Raw genomic sequence first — 8,880 nt, forward strand, 5'->3', positions numbered from 1 at the left:
TTTGCCAATATACTCATCTCTTCTATTATAACATTTACTTCCAAAAATTCTGAAATACTTAAGAGTAAGAGTATTACCAAACCATAGTTCATGAGGGGTCTTACTAGTTTCACCTTTGATGTGAACTTTGTTGAATGTATAAACAACAGTGCTAACTGCTTCTCTCCAATACACATGTGGTAGATTTTCTTCAGATAACATACTTCTTGCTACATCCAAGATAGTTTTGTTTTTCCTTTCAACAACTCCATTCTGCTGTGGTGTCCGAGGTGCTGATAACTATCTTCTGATTCCATTCACTTCACAGAATATATTAAAGTCCTTAGATGTGAATTCTCCTCCTTGATCTGATCTTAAACATTTGATTTTCTTACCAGTTTTATTTTCAACCATTGCTTTGAATAGTTTGAACTTTCCAAGTGCTTCTGATTTCTCTCTGAGAAAAGTAACCCAACACATTCTAGAATAATCATCAATAATTAGCATGAAAAATCTATCACCTTGTAAGCTTTTGGTTCTAGCTAGACCACATAAATCAGTGTGAATTAAATCAAGAGCATTATTGGATTTTTCTGGAATACTTTTGAAACTAGCTCTAACTTGTTTTCCAAATTGACATTCCTTACAAATTGTATTCTGAGGTTTCACAATTTTAGGTAGATCTCTAACTGCCTTAGAAGTACTGATTTTTACCATGCAATCAAAATTTACATGACATAGTCTCTTATGCCACAACCAACTTTCATCTATATGTGCAATTAAGCATGCCTTTTCAGTGTTATTCAAATGAAAGATATTGCCTCTAGTCTGATTACCGGTTGCAATTTCCAAACCAGTTCTATTCATGATTTTGCATTTTCCATTTTTAAATTGTAACTGAAATCCCTTCTAACCTAATTGACCAACACTGAAAAGATTATGCTTTAATCCTTCAACATAGTAGACATTGTCAGTGTTATGCTTACCATCAAGAGATATTGAACCCTTACCTTTGATTGAACAGGCTTTGTCATCTCCAAATCTTACTAAACCTCCATTGTATTCTTGAAAGTTCAAGAATTTACCTATGTCTCCAGTCATGTGATGTGAGCATCCGGAGTCAATGATCCATTCATCCTTTGTTTCAACTTTAGCTGCTAGGGCTTGTTCTACCAGTGGAGCAGTAGGTGCCAATTGATCTTCTGTTATAGCAACAAAAACCCATCCATTGTCTGTTGGATCCTCATCAGAATCATCAGTCACACCTTCATCAACAATGTAACAAGATTTATCTTTGTTCTTCTTAAATTTGTATCTCTGATATTCAGGATTAGGCTTGTATGTTCTTCTAGCTTCTTCTCTTAGTCTAGCATGTCTATCAGGTCATCTTGAAGCCATATGACCAATCTTATTGCAGTTAAAACATTTAAAGGGTGCTTTACCTTCATACTTACTTCCAATTGGACCTTTTGGCATTTTCCTTGCAAATAGTGCTTCAGGTTCTTCAAGCTCTTCATTCTCCTTTCTGGATTCTTCAAGTTCTCTTGCATAAAAGGCTCCCTAGTCTGATTTGTCAAATGATGGAGTAGATGATGTTGATGCTTTAAAGGCTAAATCAGTTTTTATAGTAGCAACAGGACCAAATTCCTCAATTTCAAAGGCTGAAAGTTTTCCAATCAATGTATCCCTAATTATTGATGTATTAGGCATTGTTCTCAACTCATTTATAGTAGTAACCTTCTTTTTATATGCCGGTGGAAAACCTCTTAAGATTTTTGAAACAATTTCATCCTCACTCAAGGTTCCTCCACAACATTTAATACCCAAAACAATTTCATTTACTCTTTCCATAAAAGCAGAAATCCTTTCATCTTCTTCCATTTTCATATGTTCATACCTGACTCGGAAGCTTTCAAGTTTTGCAATTTTGATTGTGGAATCTCCTTCATTCAGTGTTTCCAAATGATCCCAAATAGCTTTAGCAGTAGACCTATCTAATAATCCCATGATTTGTTGATCTGATAATGCACTCAAAAGTGCTTCTCTTGCTTTGCAGTCATTTTCTTCATCTTTAGCTAAGGTAGTTGGAGCAGTCTGACCAACTACAACATCAGTATAACCATTCTTAGTAACTTCCCAGATGTCTTTACCAATGCAATTTAGATGTGTCTCCATTCTGATCTTCCATATCCTATAGTTGGTTCCATCAAGTTTAGGACTATCCTTCCTGAAATAATTAGTAGACATTGGATCTCCTCAAGTTATTAAACTTCCACAAAAGAGGACTAAGCTCTGATACCAATTTTTAGGTCCCAGAGACAACTGAGAGGTGGGGGGGGTGAATCAGTTGTCTAATAAATTCAAACCAAAAACTAATTAACCAACTTAATGCTTAATACCGGTAAACCAGTTAAGTATGTCGGTAGACAGTGTTAACAGTAAATTGTTATATCGGTAAAGATTAATGCATGAAACATAAACATAAAGTCATCCACAACACATAACACCAATATTTGTATGTGGAAACCCTATAAGGGGAAAAAACATGGTGGGAAACCTTACCCACAATCAGATGATACTACTACAGATAGTAAGTGTACATAAATGGGGTCTGCACATGTAGAAAGGCCAACAACCTAGAGCTCACTGCTTAGTCACAAAATGGGAGTCACACTGACTATAGTTGGATGGATAAATCCAATAAGAATGTACTGCACAAAATAGCATCTTCATATGCTGGATTCAGTACCAGTGTAATGCTGATGTGCTTATACAAAAACCTAACTTCACCTTCAAATGATGTCTTCATGTATATCCTTGCTTGATCTCGCATATACCTTCACTTAATTCTTTTTTCGCATTCCACACATGATCTTACAAATAAGATCTTACATTTATACCATACCCTAAGACCAATTTTAGTAGGTCGGCTCTACAAGATATTACAATAAAAACATTTTACAAACAATAAAATATCCGATGCAATAACTGATTAAACATGTCGGCTTAATGCATTTACATCAATAATAAATCATCTCCATAGCATGCCATGCTGATCTGGAAAAGATAAACCTGCTGGTGTAACCCTAGATAAACTGGATCTATTTGCCAGTAAAAGCAAATATGCAAATATGAATATACCAATGATTAATTCTTCAAAACAAAGTGTCCACACGATGTCTTCGACATTACCAAGTGTCTTCCATATCATTCCAGGTATCGGTGAACATTATCCTGCCATTTAACCATATACCAGTAACTGTTGCACAATTTACTTACTTGCCGGTGAATATATTCAGTAGGTGTTGACATCAATGACAAAACCATACCAAAATACCAACAGATACTTCTTCCTAAAGATACTAGTTGGGTTTGTAAATTTCTTTCACTTATGATCCCTCTTTGTTTGCTACAAATTTTTCCTTTTTGTGTTGGATGTATCAGAGGACCTAAAAGGGTATTCGAAACTGTTGATGAAAATTACACAAGGTTGCTGGATTGCTCTCTTTTTTTTGCCAGTTTTGATCATGCGTTAAAAAAGAGCCCTGATGTGCTAAAGGATGACCTCAAAGTGCTATAGAACATTCCATATGCACTTATGATGTCCTTAAATGCACTATTTCTTACTGTTTACTATCAAAAAGCTTGAAAAGGTTATGCACTAATATGTCCCTCTAAAGCGCTAATGTTTGGTTTAAATACGCTATACTATGGTTCAAATGCGCTAGGCTGATGTTACAATGCACTGCAATGATGTTGGAAAGTGTTGTCTAAATTTTCACCAAAATTATACTAATGATGCGCTAATGTGTGTGATGGAAGTGCTAATTGTTGTTTGAAATGCGCTATCTGATGGTCGATATGCGCTAGGGTGTTGCTCCCATGTATTAACTGTCTTGATAACTTTGATTTGATGACTTTGCCGAGATGTTGAGAAATGATTTATGTGTTTTGATGGATGATTTTCTAAAAAATTACTTGAAAACATAGTAGACAAAATAGTAACAAAATGCCTATGCTAAAAAATAGTGTATGTTCTTTTGAGGATGTTTTCAAATCCCCGATGTTTTCACTGGTTTGGATTACAAAGAAGATATATCAAGAAGACTCTTTATTCAAAGGTCATTAACAATATCATAGCCCTCTAGTCTTGATACTCCGTCAACTCAAATAGCCTTGTCACCCCCTAGGGGCGCTCATTTTTTTGCCTTTGTCTTGAAATTAACCCAAAGTGAATTGCTTCACAATTGGGTAGTTATCTTGGGAGATATATGGTGAGTAATCTTGGGGGCCGATTCTTCTCCACCCTTACACTATGATATTGCGAATGTTTGGAAACTGACTCGGCTCAAAGTTTCTACTTCTTTGGTTCGTAATTAGGCTTATGTTTGGTTTTCAGTGATAATTTCCCTCAGGAGGCTTCCCAACCTTTAGAAAAAAGGCTTTACATATCTTAAAGATACTGAGGGAAGACTAATCACTGAGAAAAACCGTTCGAGGGGATTTTTGTCAACCTCCACATTTGATTATAGTGGGTTGGAATACTTGGCGATAAAGTCATTTCCCACTTGGGTTGTACCCTTCACACTAGCCCTTTCGAGGCTTCAGGAAGGAAGGCCCTCTAAAGGATGTAAAATGCTTGAAGCAAAGAAAGCATGAAAGAGTGGATTTGGATTTTTGATCACCCAATTAAGGGGAGAGCATATGCCTACCAATTTTGAGACATAGAGTACACACTTTCTTTTTATCCAATATTGCAGTTGTTTTCTAAAAATCTATCTTGGAGACGTTTCTCCAAAAAGACATGTGGTTCCTTTTAACCCAAGATAGTAATGTGTGAAGGTAGTAAAACTTTAAAATTTTGAAAGTAAACCCTTGTCAACAAAATGAATCACCAATGTAAACAACAACGATCTTAATTTTGAAAGCTTTTGAAATGGAAATGTGAAGGTTGTGTTTAAGCTTCCAAAACAAAGGTGAAGTTTGTTTTAATAAGCAACAAGGAATGTAATGTTCAATTTTAACTTTGTGCAAAAATTGGAAAGTTTGTTTTGTTCCTTTTAAAGCTCAAAGAAAGATGATCCTACATCTACAAAGACCATACCTGACATGCAACCCCTATCCATAGAATGCATAACCTCATGGGTAGTAATAGCTCAGCATCCAAAATTTGTCTCCATAACACAAAACCTTTCTGATTATAGTTGATAAAACCTTCCAGAAAGGGTTTGATTCTATTCACTAGGACTTTGGAAAATATTTTATAGATTGTGTTGCATAAGTTGATTGGTCTAAAGTTTGTAAGTCTCTTAGGCTCTTGATTTTTAGGAACTAAAACAATGAAGGTGTTATTGAACTTTTTTTAGCTATTTTCTAGTTCTAAAGAAATCATTAATTGCCATAGTAACATTGAATTCCACAAAATCGCAATACTCTTGGAAGAATGTTAGTGGGAAATTATTAGGGTTTGGTGCTTTAAAATAACCCATAGAGAAAATAATAGTCTTAACTTCATCCTTTGTGGCTAGGGCAAGGATTTGGTCATTATCAATAGGATTGAGTGCCTTAGGGAGAAACTGAAGGAGATTCTCTTCAAGACCAAAAAATATTCCCCCACCACAAGCATTGATAAAATAATCCACAACCAAACCCCCCAATTGAGAATCCTTTGTAATTTCTTGGTTTAAGTCATTCCTCAAACTCTATATAGAATTTCTCCAACTGTGCTTGCTTACTCACCTATGGAAAAAACCAGAGTTCCTATCTTGTTTCAACCATTGAACCCTTGATATATGTTTCCAAAATATCTCCCCACTTCTTAATATTTCATTCCATTGTCCTCTAAAATTCTCTTCTTTAGAATGGGTAATATGGGAATGATCGCCCATAGCAATTACCTTTTGGATGGATTCCAATTTTGAGCCGACTTCTTTCTTTTGGGTGAAGATATCCCCAAAAGTAACCTAGTTCCATCCTTTCACCTACCTCTTAATGAGATCTAATTTATGTGAAACACGAAACATAATCAAGCCTTGCATAGGAGTACCCTGCTAGTTTTGAACACAACTATTAAAATATAGGTGGGAGGCCCACATATTCTTAGGGGAAAGGGCAAGGTCCACTTGGGGGTCTATCTATCCAATACAAAAGCATAGGATTATGGTCTAACATAGTCCTCAAGAGGGAATTAAACATGGAATTACATCCAATGTCCCAATTGGTAGATGCAAGAAATCTATGAAACTTAACTTGGATAAGACTATTCCCTTTATGATTGTTAGGCCAAGTGAAGGGTTGTCCTATCAATTCAATATCAAAGAGGTTTTCCCTATGAATGAAGTTTGCCAGATCGGCCATACTATCAGAGTAATCTATGAATCCACCAAGATTTTTTAGAGGGTAATAAAGGTGAGTTAAAGTATCTAGCCACCATCCATAAAGAATCCTAGTCATTTATAATAAAATTAAAAATCTCTTCCCACACCAGTTTGTGGCTAGAGTGGGTGTTAGGGGCATAAATGTTGAAAAGGTGCAATGAGCAGTTTTTTGAGTTGAACGAAACCACCAGATAATTTGGTGAAGAGGAAAGGATATCCCCTTTCAGTTTTCTAGGGTTCATATAGTAGCCACTCCCCCAGAAGCTTCATTAGTATTAGTAATGAAGACGACAAACCTTGGCCATATGGTGTTAGAAATAGTGGAAAATGTTTCCATAGTCATGTTCACTTCCTGAATTAAAAAGAATCTCAATCTTCTTCTCAAGAATATAGTCCCTCAGCACAATTGTTTATGAGGATTGTTCAACCCCCTCATATTGCATGAGAGGAACTTCATTTCTTACTTTTGGATGAAAAATCAAGGGTCCTCTACCTCCCATTGGCGATTTCCCTTGCTACCTATTTATTCCTTCAAAACCTTTGTGATGGACAACTAGTTTTATTCTCCACCTCCACATCAATCTTCTTAGCTCTATTTTTCCTTTTTGAGTTGTGCATTCTTCATCATCTCTAGGAAGTTGGTTAATCGTTGTTGCACCTGAGGATAAGGGAGTTTTTCTAGAATTTGGGGTCTCATTCTTCAATGAAGAGGGGTAAAAAAAATTCAACATCACACCACAATCATGGACAGTAGTGGTCAATTCACTACATTTTCCAGCATTTTTCATGGAGACAATATCTCCATCCTTCAAATGAACCTTCTTTTCATGGGACTTGACCTCCAAAACAATAGGTGTGACAACCTTCATGAGAGAAATGATGTCTTCCAAAGGAGGGATTGGATTTATTTGGAGTTTCCATTAATTTCAGGATTCCATCTGTGAATGGACAAACACCAATCCCTTCCTCTAATAATTCCTCATCAATTTTATGTTCCTCCACCGGTGGGGAAGATCATATCTCCTTAAATTTTAGTTTTTTCTCCAGGGGGGCTTTGCAATCTAAGATAATATGTCTTGATTTAGAGCATTTTTGGAAATAAATAGTGGCATTTTCATATACCAGAACTTGGGTCCATTTTACCATATTTGATTGCAAAGTTATAAAATTTGGTAAAGTTTTTTTAACAACATTAACAAAAAAACATGTATATACTAACCTTGATTTGTCCTTAGTCACATTATTTGTAGCCACATAATGCCCGAATGTACTTCCAATCCACCTAAATATTTTCTCATCCCAAAATTCCAATGGAAGTCCTAGTGTTCTCACCCACATAGATACTTTCTTGTTCAAGTCAACCGTAGGGTCAAATCCTAGTTTCCATCTACATATGGATAGGTAATGCTTTCCATAAGTTCATGACCTAGACAACACCATCAAAAGGTCCTCCTTAGCTATAAACTTGAACAAAAAAATACCAATAAGCATGGTGCTCGAATACACACTTCCCTTCAATTACTACCTCACCACAACCCATCTTCTCACCATATCAATTGTTGGTTAGAATGAGAAAAATTTCCACAAAAGTGTATTGTTCATTGAGGAGACAATATGGTAGACCACAAAATTTGGGAGTCTAGAGGTTATTCCTCATTTAGTAGGCATTTTAGAATAATATGATGGGCTAAATCCTCATGATTCCCATCCCCTAACGCACCCTTCTAGTTATTGGGTTTTCTTTTTGGTGTGCATGCTTGTCCTTGTTTGCAATGTTGCAAACCCCATAATCACCAACAACTGAGGACACCATAGTACCCTCTAATTGAACACCTTGTGAAACCAAGGTAGGGCCCTTAGAAGAAATGACAATAGCATCAAGGGGAGGGTCCACAAGTAGAGGGGCAAGGCCCCCTCCATTGTCAGCAACCATGTGCAGGTCAACATTTTGAATTATTTAGAGTGGGAAGTTGCAAAGCTCAAAATTTAAAAAATGATGTTGATAATTAACCTACTATCATGATATCATTCTTTTTTGTAGATACTAAAAAATGGTAATGACCCACATTCTCCATTTTTTACTAGATCACACATATGATCTTTATTACTTGCATGATCCTGTCCTATTTCACCTTTTCCATTTTTGTCCAGATTATTTCATTTTATTCCCATTTCAATTTTGTGATTTTATTTTATCCTCATCTTCATCCCCTTAGTGTCAATTCATTCCCTTTTCATTTCCACAGTGTCGGTTTACCTAAACCCCTGTCTCGATTTAGAGTTTTTTGCTTCCTTTTTGATCTTGTTGCTTCCCACTTTCCATTTTCAGTCTCGTTGGCTTTAATTTTTCCCTATTCCTATTTTTTAATTTCATTTTGACCTCTTCTCCCACCCATGGCGTTGCATTTTTCCCTTTTCCATCCGTTGACTTGCTTTGATCCGATTTATCCTCTTTTACTTGGTTTTACCCAGTTTGTCCTAATTTTCCCATTTTTGCTCAATTCTTCCCATTTTCTAACCTTCC

Source organism: Cryptomeria japonica, chromosome 2 (assembly GCF_030272615.1).
Source record: "Cryptomeria japonica chromosome 2, Sugi_1.0, whole genome shotgun sequence".
Classification (NCBI taxonomy): Eukaryota; Viridiplantae; Streptophyta; class Pinopsida; order Cupressales; family Cupressaceae; genus Cryptomeria; species Cryptomeria japonica.